Below are 15,180 nucleotides of genomic sequence, written 5' to 3' on the forward strand. Positions count from 1 at the left end.
CATTTCCTAAGTTTGAATATAGGACTAAAATGGTATAATAATGTAAAAAAGGTTAGAAGCTCCCTCGACCATAGTGAAAAAGTAGTAGTAAAATGAGTGAACCAATAATGGACCAGAATAAGCCTCAGTCAGATTTTCAAGTAGTATATTTAGTTTAAAATATCATAAACCAATAATAAGGGTGGTACAACTTCCATTTTCAAAGAATCAATTTTAGAAGTTATGAAAATTTGGGAATAAATTCCTTTTTAGTAATAGTAGTAAAATAAAGGTTCTAACTAGAATCAGAGCACTAAATCTGTAAATGTATCTAAATATATGCATGCCATCACCAGTATCCAAATAATACACTGTAAGCATTTACGTATTCATAACTATCCATGCCCGTTCAAAGGATATATTACTAATCTGGCATCCAACTGATATTGTAACCACGACCTTGGTCCCAACAATATATAACTCAACAAGATAGTAATGCCAAAATTAAGAAACTAGGGTAAACAGGGGTATAAAGCTACTAAAAGGGTCTAATCCAGAAATATCACATAAAATACTAAGTAATATGGTAAGTCTTTTACTAAAAGACCCCTTATGAAAATCTATGGTTAATCGAGTCTATAACCAGGTGTAAGAGGATCCTACAGCCTTAACAGGCATTCTAGACTAAGGTTTAGGTTACATTTCCATTCTAAATACCTTAATTAGGTAAAGTCATGATATATTCTAGGTATAAAAATAGCCTATAATCCCCACCTAGCATGCAAAATATACAATACACAATCACATAGAGATAAGTACACCAAAGCCTACCTCGATGTCGACCAAAAACCTTGAACTGTCCATGAGCTTCTCGTCCCCTCCACGCAATCTTCAAAAACTTCCATATGAAAAACGTCCAAGAATCAGGAAAAATCCTCCTAGGTCCAAGTTTGGCACTAAAATCTAAACTAGAATAACTAGATGTCGATAATTGATTTTCTACCGGTGGCCAAATATAGACTAAAACATATTTTTATCATAATTTCCATCCAAATATTAATTTATGCAATATCAATTTATATATTACACTAGGTAATGAAAAATTAAGAAGCCTACAGTTCCATATCTATATATAGTCACTAACCATATCCCTTTGACCAATTAAGAAATAGTGATTCATTTAAGTAATTTGATAGCAAATTAACCAACTAATGACACATGTATGCTACCTAATCTCTAATATTTTCTGGCCACTTCATCCACCTCTATGTGGAGCGGAATGGAAACTCTCAAGATCATTTCAATCCCATTATCTATGTTTTCAGGTATTGCATAGGTTTGTGGTAAAATAAATACAATATTTTAAATATACCACAATTAATAGAAATTTATTTCGAATAAAGCCTCTATTATATAATAAGAATTTTTTAACATAATTAAACTCATTATCTCCATTTAAAATATTAATAAATTATAAAATTATTGTAATATAGTATAAATATATCATAAATAAAGATTTTTCATAAATATGAAATGCATTTTAAAAAGACAATAAAAATAAAAATTATAAATTTACTAAACTATACATTTAAGAATAAACGCAACATTAACGAGATTCTCAACTGAATTATCTAAAACCCGAACCACCTGTTCTGGAAGGTCATTTATAATAGGTAGCAACTATCGAGAAACTTGAAATGCTGGAAACACATGAAACCTGAATAATAACCTAGAGGGAAATGATATTTTCACAGTGGTATGTTATGAGGTGGAACCTATGTGGGACTCATGAAGTCTATATACCCCTTTCAAAATCTTATCTCAAAATCAAAATTTCATATAGAATCTTACACAGACTAAAATTCCATCCAACAACTTACCTTGAACTAAATCAATAGAAGATGGTTCATTTTCTTTCAAAATAAGTGTTTCAAATTGTACAATTCAATTTATCTATGATATAGTGAATATTTATGATTACAAAGATAAAATAAATCATGGTAAAACATATATGTTTAAAACCTCAAGACAATGTTCAATGGATAAGCAAGCCTCAATATCAAATTATAAATTTAAAGCTCATATTATTTAAATAGTATAAGCCCCAATTTGAGGATAACAATATTAATCCATCTCATCAACTACTTTAATTCACTAACTCATCCATCCAATAACATAGTTTAAATGGTAAGTCCCAACACGAGCACAAATTGTAGAAAAATAAGTCATAACCACCTTGAAGACAAACCACCGCGCCACAAACCACTGCCAAAGAGTTTTTTCTTTCAAAATAACCTCTATTCACTCCCAATCTATTAAGAGCATATTCTACACGTGAGCACAAGTCAATCTATTCCTAAATTGTTATACTTTAATTCTGGATCTAAAAAGCCAATCCCAAGAACTAAGGGTAAAATTGAAATTTTATTTGAAAATCATGTAACACATAACTTAATGAGTTTAAATATGAAATTTCATTAAAAAAAGTTAATATCAATCTTCAAATCATCAAAATACCATTTTTATAAATTTATCTAAACAAACCTAAATTATCAAGTTTAAAAATCAAAATTTGAAGAGTAATCCATGAATAAATCATTGGGGAATGAGCAAAAGAAGTGTAATAATCTTATGCAAAGAAGAATTATCGAGAACACCCTTTGAATCTCCCAAAATTAAGTTCCTAAGCTTTAGAAAGCGAGTAATGAAGTTCTTGACCAAAAAATGGAAATTAATTATTGTCCTTGCTATTTAATTCTTTCCAAATCTAGGATCTTTGTTATGTTTGTGAAAACATCCAAGCGCTCCACAATCACAAATTGTAAAGGGTCTGATCACATTTACGCAGAATGATCCAGACATGGCCTAGCCCATTCCTACTAATTCTTAGCAATCACAATCCCCACCGACGTGATCATAATAAAGGAGCTCATTGGCTTTCACAATCGAGATGGAGGGGTCATGAATGCGAAGGCCAAATGGAATCTAAACAAGCAACCAACTAAAAGAGAAACAAGAAATCATCCACACAGACCCCCAAAATTCATGCATAACTTCGTGAACACAAACCAACTATGCTACTTAGCTACAAAATATATTCTACACTCAATGAAGTTATTAGATTTTTTAGTAGAGTTAGCTATCAAAAAATGTTGATCGAAGTAAATCCTACACCTTAAACTTTCAACTTTCCAACCAACTACTCAAAGTTCATCCAAATGCCTCAAATCTGAACCAAAGCTCCTACTAACCCAAAGAATGATATTTTACCAGTAACAAAATAGATAAAACTCCCATAAGATCCTAAAATAACCAAATATTACTGAAGGTCAACTATATCAACTTCAAAACCTTCAAAAATATAAAACTTACTTAATACTCAATCAATCACCTTGATAACTATGCCACCCATTCTCTTAGACCACAAATAACATAAAGGAACTGTATAGAAGGGTAAAATGTATAAGATTTACTAAAAATGAAAAATCAATGTAAGGGTTGTTACATCATCTACCACTAATACACACGTCCTTCCTTGAATGTAACGATAAGGAAGGTACCTAAACTGTCAAAAAACTGGGGATATCTACTCTACATGTCCAACTCATTTTCCTATGTAGCCTCCTCAAATAGAGATGCTTCTATTGATTCTTTTCTAAGGCTATCTCTTTGGACCTCAACTCCCAAATCTTTCAATCCAAAATGACTACGGGATCATTTTAAAATGTTAGATCTTGATACAAATCCATTAAATCCCTATGAATAATATAAGAACCATTGAAATAATACTTCTTCTCCATCAAGTCATGGAAAATTAGATGAATAGCTAAAATACCTAAAGGTAAATACAACTCATATGTGACCTCCCCAACACGCCTAAGGATTTCAAAAAGTATAATAAATATTAGGATGAGCTTTCCTTTCTTCCCAATCCTCATCACATCCTTCATCAGTAATACCTTTAACAAAACTCCTCACTAACCATAATTTCTTTGTCATGAATTATCTGATATGTAGAATTTTTCTGCTTACATTGGATGCCAAAAACCCGTCCTACATAAACTTAAGCTTATCCACCAAATCTTTGAACAATTTGGCACCACATGCCCTAACTTCAGATGAATCAAAAAAATCATCTGAAAGTCTATGCTTTCTTCCACATAGAGTGTAATGACCCAAAAATATCATTACACTGAAAACATTCTGAAAAAGTTTTATGATGACTAAAATCCTCCTATTGGGTTTGATGGAATTTAATTTGTAGGGAGAAATGGTGACCAACATAATTAGGAAAAAATTTAAGAAAAATTAGACCTACCTGCTACCTATCACTGGAACAGTAAATTCAATCGCTGCAATAGAAACCAATGGTAGCCATCAAGATCTTCTCCTTCAAATATTTTTGTTTTAATCTCCTAGGTCATCCCTATCCTCTAAAAATACCTTGAGATAACCTTAGCTCCACAACTATGAGATTAGAAAGATCAAGTTTCATGAGGACAATTTTTTTGGAACACCCGATGGGAATTCAACATGGGAAGATGTTATAGCATATACGAGACAACTTTCTCCTCTTAATAACTATATTATTTATCTATGAGATAGGTTATAGTTTATTTGCAATATAATTAGGCTAGATTTATGTATTACTGATAATAATGCTGTGAGTTTTCATGATTAGGCCTTCGAGCATGGTGTTTGGATGGACAAAAATGATAAAATCTAGTTCAGCTTTAATAATGTTGTAAATTGTTGTGGTACTGCATTGGAGTGACATTTATGGAATAAAATGAGTTAAATATCTTGAGAATTATGACTAGTTGAATGAATGTCATAGCTTACAAGTATGGTTGGGGTATAGTATGATAAAAAGGGGGAGTAAGAACTAAGCTAGGGTTTGATCAAAATGCTCTTAGGAATATAGATAATTGTGACTTGAATTAAGAAGGGTTATGATGCATTCATATAAAGTAATAGTTAATAATTAAACTAACTAATTTTTAAGTGACCTGTGAGCGTAATTGAATCGATAGAACATCTTAGGGGATAGCATAGTGGGAAGGTACATATTAAAATGGGTAACTTGGTAAGTCTCATCAAATAGTAAGGGTAAGGATAATAAGGCTTAGTATGAGTATCCCGACTAGGGTATTTGAAAAGAATTAAGGGTGATGTTAGAAACATGAGTATGGGTGTACATGATGGTATAGACATATATACCTATGTATAAGTACGAAAATAAGATTGATGTATTATTTTTTGTATGTAAATTAAAGAGTTGTTATCTCTTTCAGGCACTCTGTGACTATTGATTGAGTAGGAATGGGTTAGTGTAAAGATATTGATGTTGAATTCATGATGTCATGATGTTATTATTTATGAGTTGTGATGATAATGGTGATAATGATATTGATCTTAATGTTCATGATACTAAAATTGATGTTGATGAGATTGAGAAGAGAAAGAGATGATGTATACATCTTGTATACATACATTTATTCATAGGCACAGAATATTCGGTTATGTTATATAATGTTGTTGGTTCCTTAAGTGGTACGAATTTATTGATTGAATGCAAGGTATGTCTTGGCTTATGTATAATACTTATTCCTGTAAGTATATAGTTGTATAGGTGATATATATTATAGTGTTCCTATCACAAGGTTGTTAATGCCATGAGTGTCTTGGTGGTTGTAAATCACATAGTGCATTACATTAGTTGACCACTGAGGAAATTTGGCCCAGTCGTGGGGTGCACTAAATTACTGAAGTCAATAGTTTTATCTAAAATGGGTTAGGAATTGTAAAAATAGGAATAATAAGTTAGGGAAGGTTTAAAGAAGGTAAGTTAGAGTGGATTATCAAAGGACAAAGATTTACGATAATGTTAAATAGCTGATAGGTCATAAAAATGCTTAAAATTTTTTGTTAATAATTTCACATTCAAAGAATTAGAAGCTTTTAAGTTTACTCGATGCTATAATCTCTCACTATTTACTATTAATGTTATTTGTTTGTATGCCTTGTCAGCCAATGATACCTACCGGTACATGTAGTTGTACTGATGCTACACTTACTATATTTCCAACTGAAGATGTAGCCATAGTGTAGGTCAGTTAGAGTTTCTATAGAAATAAAGATGATCACTCTACCATAACTTCTATCCTCTCGATCTTACATGGATACTAGGTTTTTAAGTGTTATGTTTCTTGCCTAGGGCTCTTGTACCAGTTTAGGCTAGTTTCTGGGAATTTACTATTGATTTTTTTTGCATTACTTTACTTAGCATATATATATATATAAGTTAACACGATTAATAGGTTGAATAAGGAATTAGTTAATTAGATGAATGAATTATATTGTTTAAATAGAATTATTTTAACTTCCACTCTAAATGAATGCTTGGATAGTAAGAGTTAATCTATCTAGAGTGGGGTTAGGTAGGTGCCTACATAACCTGTGGCTTTAGAGCGCAAGTTCCCGGTCCTCTAGTACTAGAGAAAATGTCGTGTAAAGTCTTTCAAATTTGTGTGTTGACATCCCTATTAAATATGTATGAAGCTACAAGGCATCTAAGAATCTATCACACTTTCTTTTCTCCCAATCATGGTATAGCTGTGTTGTCTCCCCGAGTTAAGTCCAATTGGTATGTTGTAGACTCCCATTGGTATCATAACCATCACAATTGGTTAAATTGGTCCAAATTGGTAACTTAATAATATTTAGAAGGTTGGAATAGCGTTATTCTAACTGGTAGAGGTCAATAAAAGAGATATGATTTGTGTTCTAATATTGTGAGTTATGTTTTACATGTTTGATAAGTGCACCTTTGGGTGGTTATGTTGTTTTATGTCATAAATATTGTATTTGTTAGTACAGTTGATAAACATAAATCTTTCATTAATTAGTCGATTATGCTTACAAGGAAAATACTTGTGCTTCACCATGTGATGATTATAACCCTTTATCTACAAAAGTTTATTTTGATTTCTATGATGTGTGGCCAAGGGCCCTGAGGATCGTTGTGATTTTGGGGTGTATTTTTATTTCTGGGACTCGAGGTGTTGACACCTAATTTTTGCCCTCCACAACTAAATTTAATTTTGAGTTTCTTCGATTTTCAATAAAATTAAAATATTTATTTCACCAGAATAAAAAATTTTCAAAGGTATTCACCTGGGTAAGTTTGTCATTTTAAGTAGCGATTATATATTATCGTATTCAATTATACGAAATTATATAATTTTGTTACTTAAATATCTTTTTTTCATAAAATATCAGATTTTAATCAAGGTTTGTATTGAAATAAATTTAAAGGATTTAACTCTTGATTTTAATATAATTTCTTCTCAAAATAATTTATTTGGATAAATACATATTGGATTTTATTAAATCAAGAAGCTCAGAATTAAAGGAGGTATTAAATCATCTCGAATTTTTTATTTAATTTAGCCTATTTATTAGATTTAGCCATAATCGAAATCAAAATGGCCATAATAGCGATGCAATTGGCCAATTGATTTTCGATTTTGCTAAAATTTAAATGAATTGGCCAAATCTCCAATTACATAATCCACCTAATACCCAATTAAACCAATTCTAGCCCATTTGTCCCTTTAAATTTTACTAGCCCACTCAAAAAATATCCTGACCTGGCCGACTTTAGGTTGCTTCTTCATTAGCTCCAACAGTCTCAGCCGATCCCGTAATTGATTCGAATGTTACCTATTGAGTTGTTATACAAATAAAACCCTAGAATCCTCTAGAAACGAGGCTAGGTTTCCCCCTCAATGGCTAAATTCCGTGAATCTCGAGATGACCAGTACGAATTCGTATGTTTTGGACAAATTTTCATTGGTTGGAATGAAATTTCTTCCCTCTTGGCTTCCTATTCCAGATTTGAGGGAGAAGAATTGAAAAAATTGGCACGTTTGTAGATGAAAACCAAGATGTAGGGAGATTTGAATTTGAAATTCCAAAATATCTTCTTTTTTCAAGTCCCAAAATACCCGTATTTCAGTCTTTTATATAAGAATCCTTTGAGTCATTGTTTGAGGGGGTTGGAACTTTGGGTGTTGAAAATTCTTGGGTCTAATAAGGGGTTCAAAAATTGGGGTTGGAAATTTTGCATTTAGAAAAATAAAGGAAGAAAAAAAAAGGTGAAACATTTTTCTGAGAAAAATTCTGGTTCGGAAAAACTGAGAGAGAAGGAAGAAAGGAAAAGAAAGAAATTTTCGAAGAAGAATTAAGTCTTTAGTAGAAATACTATTCTTTTATTTGAAAGTTCTTTAGCTAAATTAGAGTCTCGAGTTGATGGTAAAGAAGTTTTCGGTGGTCGTGATCTCCGTACCAGGTCGTTGTCTCATTTTGCTGCTCCCAAACAGGTAATATACTTTTCATTCAATGTTTGGATCTCTTCTGCTTCATCTCATCATTTTGTATACATAACGCTATTAGCGATAATCTTTTATGCTGGGAGTAATTGTAAAGGCCTTGTCGGTCGTAGGATTTGAATGATCATTATAATGTTTGCTGAATCACTGGTTATCCCATGTTGTGGTTTCTTTGGGCATATTTTTGTGATGATTAGTTAAAACATCGTTGATCAAGAATTTACAGCCTTTCTCGGTTCATTGAGTGATCCTGTGTTCAAGACCCCTGTTGTAAGATGTTATGTCATCGACTAGTCTCAGCTTTGTTGGACAAAAGCCAAATGTGTAATTTTTCTTTAAACCTGTTCAGAACTTTGGGTCGGTTGGTTTAAATTTCATGTTTTCTTTTGTTTGTCTTTCTCTTGAATCTGTTATAACATTAGAGTCCATTCATCTTGAGCATGCTATCGTTATATTACGGAATATTACTATCCAACTAGCTGTTGTAGTGTTCGAATGTTTTGGTCCATTTGTGTCTTTCTAAGTATAGTTTAATTTTGTTTTCTTTATTGCTTGCTCCGTAAACCCGTAATCGACATATTGTTTGCTTGCTAAGAGCAGCAGTAGAAAGGCTTATGTGCCATGGGATTAGTATGCAGAGAGTGCTTCAATAAAAAGATACTATAAGATTTCGAGTAGTGAAATCACACTTAGCCGTCTTTTTTTTTTTCTCGATGTTGTCATGCTATATTTTCTCAATAAGGCTTAGTCAAATTAACAAAGTTGTTTGAGGCTGCAATTTTTTATTCTTCATAGATGATCTGTTTTGTTATAAAATGTGTTCTTCTCAATTAATAGTCCAATTTTTGCTTCCGTCTTAGCGCAAATAGTAGATTCTAATTGTTTAGTTAAAAAAAATGCTTTCTTTTCAATTAGTAGTCCACTGTTTGCATCCCAATAACACAAGTAACAAGTTCCTAAGTTGTTTTTCTGTGAGAAATATTTTCTTTTCTATCGGTGATTCACTGTTCTATATGCACTAAGTGATAAACACGTTGATCTTTTCTTAGTTAAAACTCAAAAATCATCTTGTGCATTCTATGAAGCACAAATAATAGATGTGCGACTTTACCTATTCCTCATATGGTTAACCTGCAAGGCTTGTGCTGCCGATTCATTGTCTGTTGATTTGGATTATATGTTATTCAATTGAGTCTTATGGTGAATTAGCATGATACACCTTGGAATTGAATCATGTCTGCTTTATGTTGAATCCCGTAGGTTAAACTTAAAAAAAAATTGAGTCATGAAACCTTCCCTTCTGAAGGTTATATTGAGCGTTGAATTTTCTTATGTCTTCGCTTGAATCCATGCAACTGTCTTGATCTTATACACGAGTTTTTTATGGTAATTTCCATTGGCGACTTGTTATAATGCATGATTCTTGTTGTGATGTATGATTACAGTAATAAACTTGCTGATTGATAAACCTGCTTATCAATTTCAAATCACGCATGTTTAGTTGTTAATTGTTTTAAATGTTTAATAATTAAGTTGAATTACCAACTTTGGATTAATATTAATTCACTTCCTTTAAATTTAAAAATTTATTTAGTTAGTACATGTGTCATTCCAAATTTGTTAATCATTTTACATTCTGCATGTTGGCTATAAATTCTGAATGAGTATTAATTCTTTTTTTTTACTATTTCTGTGCATGAACCCTCGTGGGAGTCCAAACGGAATTGTTTCCCCTTGTATTTCATAATGGGCCATTAAGGCCTATCTCATTGAGTCAATCCCAACAGAAGGCCCTAAGTAGACAATCTCATAGTGCACGGATGCAAGGAGTTCAAGGAAGAAGCATAGATTAAAATCCCAAATTCTAAGTGGCTAAGAGACTTAAAAGTCTCATTTATTTGCTTAGTTATTTATCGTTGTCTTTATGTATTCATTTCTTTGTTGTCTTATTTATTTTATTTATTTGGGCCTTAAAGCCAAACTTGTAAACTAAAACAGGTGGAGCAAGATTCGAGCCAAAGGCTCGAAAATTAGATTAGGACAGGTGAAATGGGTCGAAAGCCCAATAAGACTAGGCCAGGTCTAATTGATTTGGGCCCAAGACCCTAAATCCCTTACTTTCCCCTCTTCCACTTTTTCTTTACGCTTGTTTGCCTTATGTGTTTGGTGAACCTAGTTAAATTCTTAGTCAAGTCACTAAAAGATGGTTTTGCATAAACACCAAAATATTCCTAAAATCACTTTTCTTTTCAAAAATCAACTTTTTTCAAGGTTAATCAAATACGATTTTCAAATAGTCCAGATAACCGCAAGTTAGTGGACGTTTTAGGTGCCTAACACCTTCCTAAAATGTTAATAGGAACCGCTTATCTAGAATCTCAAACATTAAACCATTTTCCTGTTTTGAATCGTTTGAAGTAACTCTCTAAAGGTTTCTTAATTCCTTTTCATAATTAAGTGGCGACTTTTCTCAAAAGTTAAAATCTTCGTAAAATAGAAATGGCGACTTTGTTGGGGATCTTTAACTAGGTTCTAGACAAATGTTTGATTTCACCTTTTGATTAACTATTCATGTATTTATATGTTTGAATTCTGTAAAGTTTAACTATCTCATCTTATGTCATATTCCTGCATTATTTAAACTGTTTTGGGGTTTCCTGGATGTCCCGATCCCTGTTGTTCAATTCCAAAAATGTGTTGGAAATACGAGTGGCTTATTATCACGTGAGTCATTTGATGGCTATTCGTATTTTCAAACCCAAGTTTTCTACTTGAGAACCAGTGTTCAAACCCACTCTAGACACCTAGGATAGAACGAAGCCAAAACCCTATTTTAGGCATAAGCCTAGGATGACCCAATACCCGAGTGGGTTATTGGGCCCATTAGGAAACCTACCCTGTGTCTATTGACCCCGAGTCAATTATAGACGAATCATATTTATGTGTTGAAGAAAATGTATGTCTGTCTAATTCAATCCATTATCCTTTGGGGGTCGGGAAAAGACTTGATTTACTTACTTTCATAAGATGAATTGAAGCAAGTTAAGTAGGAAATTGATCGATTTGGGAGGTTGCATCTAAGGAATAGTTTGAACGTCAATGGATGTCATCAATATAAGAAATGGATGAAACTGAGAGCGCGAAGGCCGATATAAGAAGCATTCAGCAATTAGTATCACCTGCGTCGGACATTATTCCCTTTCCCTAAAGATTGTATCCCTTTTGTGAAACCTTTGTAGACATTTATGTCATTTATGTATACCTATGAAGGTTTTAGGGGGATAATGGATTGGCTTTTAAAAGACGTATATTTTCTTCAAAATTTGTTAGGCCTAAACCCTTGGCTCAAAAGGGTCACCAAATTAGGATGCATGTTTGTTACAATATACTTGTGTAATATAAATGTTTATGTGCTTATATGTGTTATGTTAATTCAAATCAAAGGCCAATTGATCCAATCTCATTTTCCATAGAACATCTCTAGGCAGAAATATACCCCACTATACAAAAGTCCGATAAAGCGTACTCCAAGTTTCCCAAGTTTCTCAAAAAAGTTCATAGTCATTCTTAAAACTTCCAAAATTATCGTTTCCGTTTTAGGAAAGTTGACTTTAGAATCAGAAAAAGCCATTATAGTTTCGAACTACATAGGGCCTGATTTCTCCTTCGTGAGATACGCAGGCAGCCTTTTGGCCCGGCCTCTATCTTCAAAAGCTCTGTTGTCCTCCACTTTCTTGAAGGAAGAAGAAGAGTTGAACCTTCCCGACAAATTCCACCTATCCATATCATTGAGCGAAATCCTATTCATTGAAATCCTCGAGTCATCATTACTTCATGGATCAATTCACATGAGATGAGAAATAACTCTATGTGTTTACTTCCTACCTTATCATCTTGCTTTACTTATTACTAATGGAATCTAACACTTCAACGTTTGAGTTGTTTTTACTTTGCAGGTAATAGAAACTACTTTGTGTTGGCACAAAATGACCCTACTTCATCAGATCAAAATGAATAAGAGATCCCCTTCTTGACTATAGCTTTGTTATAGGAAAAGAAAAATGACTAGTAGTGAAATTGGACTCTACCAATCATTTTTCAACCATGTAAGCGATAGTCTCGAGGATGTAATAAGGGAAAATGTAAGGGAAGAATTTTCCAAGACAAATGGGATCATGGAAGATTAATTGGAGGAAACATTATTGAATTGGACCTCCACTCAACTCATGACTCACTGCCCGTCGTATAACGGTAACTTAAAACCTGCCATTGTTATGTCATGTCAAGAAGCAAATGAATGGTGGCCCTACAACAGTCAATAGAAGAGTAAAAGAGTTAGAGAATCAAAGAAGCCTAATCTAGAGGAAACCGAGGCAGTTAACTAGGAAGGCTATGATTCCATTGGACATTTGATCCTTTGTTCTATCAAGAAAAATGCAATGTAAACGTCATGTCATCCATAGAAATACTTATTTATATCCTAATAATATGGATAAGAGTATTTTAACGGCTATTATAAGTTTATGTACGAACTATGTTTGACCTGAATTCCCAAGAAACGGATACGTAGGCGGCCTATATCGGCTTCGGTCAACCCCTTAAGGAAAATTAATCCTTTCTTTTATGTATGAACTATGTGATGGTCTGAGTTCCCAACAAAAGAGATACGTAGGTGGCCTATGTCATCCTCGGTCAAACTATTAAATTTTTCTATATATCCTTAGCGTAGTCTTGAACTACATTTGACTTGATTTCTGTTTCAACGAGATACATAGGCGCCCCAATGATTCGGTCATATAACCCCAGGAAATGGAAACTGGGGAAGAATTTTCGAGAAGGAATCTTGAAAATTTACAAGAGAAGATCAACATCCAATAAAGAGAATGAAGATCAGCAAAGACTTCATATCTACTTGAGATGATATCATCTCAGGCTACTTTAAACTGGGGCAAAAATTTTGAGGAGGTCCTCAAAATTTCCACTAATATATTTTAAATTCCCCAGCACTAGAGGTTGAAGTTGAGATTTCAGAATCACCACCTGTGATAAAGTCTAGGAAGACTAAATCTCCATCTTTGATAAAACTTCTGGTAGAGAGCCTCGATAATGTTGAATCCCTAGAAATCCTCCGTCAAACGTTATATGTTGTCAGAATCAAGAGAAAGATGGTCGTTGAGCTAGCACATGACATGACTGGCAAAGATTTTCTAAAGTTTATAGGAGTTTTCGAAACTATTTTCTAAATAATTAAGACTACTTTCAAAAATCTATATAAATCTGTTACTTAGTGATTGCCTAGACATCAATTAAGACGAGGAGTCAAGGGTGGAAGTCCCAACATGACGAAGAACCCAAAAGATGACGTGGAGCAAATGGAGAATGGAAGAAGGTCAAAATGGAGTAGTTTCACTCAAACTAATCATTTTTCTGTGGATGCAGGGACCAATACACAAAAATAAGAGTCTCTTTCAAAAATCCCCAATGCAAATTAGGAGCCACACCAGAGCACTAATGCTCAAGAACGGTGTTTTTGGATAGCCCTAAAAATGGGTTTAATACCTATTTATTGAGGACCTTTTGAATTGTCCATCTCATTTCTTGAGATCATGAAGGACAAACAAAAGTGTCTTGTGTTCTTTACAAATATTGTATTTAGAATTTTTATAAAAAATAGTCGCTAGCAAAAGTTACTTTGTGTCTACTAATCGTATACCTTGAGTACAGGTACATGTAGGAAGCAAGACGCTGATAAATGAATTCAGGTGAAACTATTTATAATTTTCCGGAAGAACCATTGCATATTATTGCCAAGAGCGCCATTCATATCATTGTCGAGAGGGCCATTTTATATCATTGCCAAGAGGGCCATTCATATCATTGCCAAGAGGAACATTTCATATCATTTCCAAGAGGAACATTTCATATCATTGCCAAGAGGGCCATTACATATCATTGCCAATAGGGCCATTCATATCATTTCCAAAAGGGCCATTTCATATCATTGCCAATAGGGCCATAAATATCATTGCCGAGAGGGCCATTTTGTGTCATTGCCAAGAGGGCTATTTATATCATTGCTAAGAGGGCCATTTTATATCATTGCCAAGAGGGCCATTCATATTATTTGCCAAGAGGGCCATTTCATATCTGTTGACATGCAAGACATGAACACTGGCATTAAGGATCTCATCATATTTCATATCTGTTGACACGCAAGACATAAACGAAGGCGTCAAGGATATTATCAATATTTTATACCTGTTGACACACAAGACATAAGAATCGAGGATATCATCTACATTTAATATCTATTGACACGCGAGACATAAACACTGGCGTCGAGAATATCATCAACAATTCATATCTGTTGACACGCGAGATATAAATGCTATCGTCAAGGATATCATCAGCATTTAATATCTATTGACATGCGAGACATTAATGTTGGCGTCAAGAATATCTTAGCATTTTATGAATCAGTATCTGAATGCATCAAGAGTACACGATTTCAAGGGACACCTTTAAGTCAGTGTCTAAATATGGATGATATATGACATTTCCTAGAAATTGATAATTTGAGGGTCATCTATAAGTCATATTATTTAAAATAAGATAGTGTGTAAGATCATCTATGAATTGATAGCCTATAGGTCATTCGTAAGCCTCAACAACATCCTAACCGGATAATGTCCAAGATCGTCCAAAAATCAATAGTTTGAAGGTTATCCATAAGTCGCAACTAAATCCTTACCAGAGAATATGCGAGATTATCAAATTGATACGTCCAAGGGATTTCTATAAGCCGCGT

Source organism: Capsicum annuum, chromosome 3, assembly GCF_002878395.1.
Source record: "Capsicum annuum cultivar UCD-10X-F1 chromosome 3, UCD10Xv1.1, whole genome shotgun sequence".
NCBI lineage: Eukaryota > Viridiplantae > Streptophyta > Magnoliopsida > Solanales > Solanaceae > Capsicum > Capsicum annuum.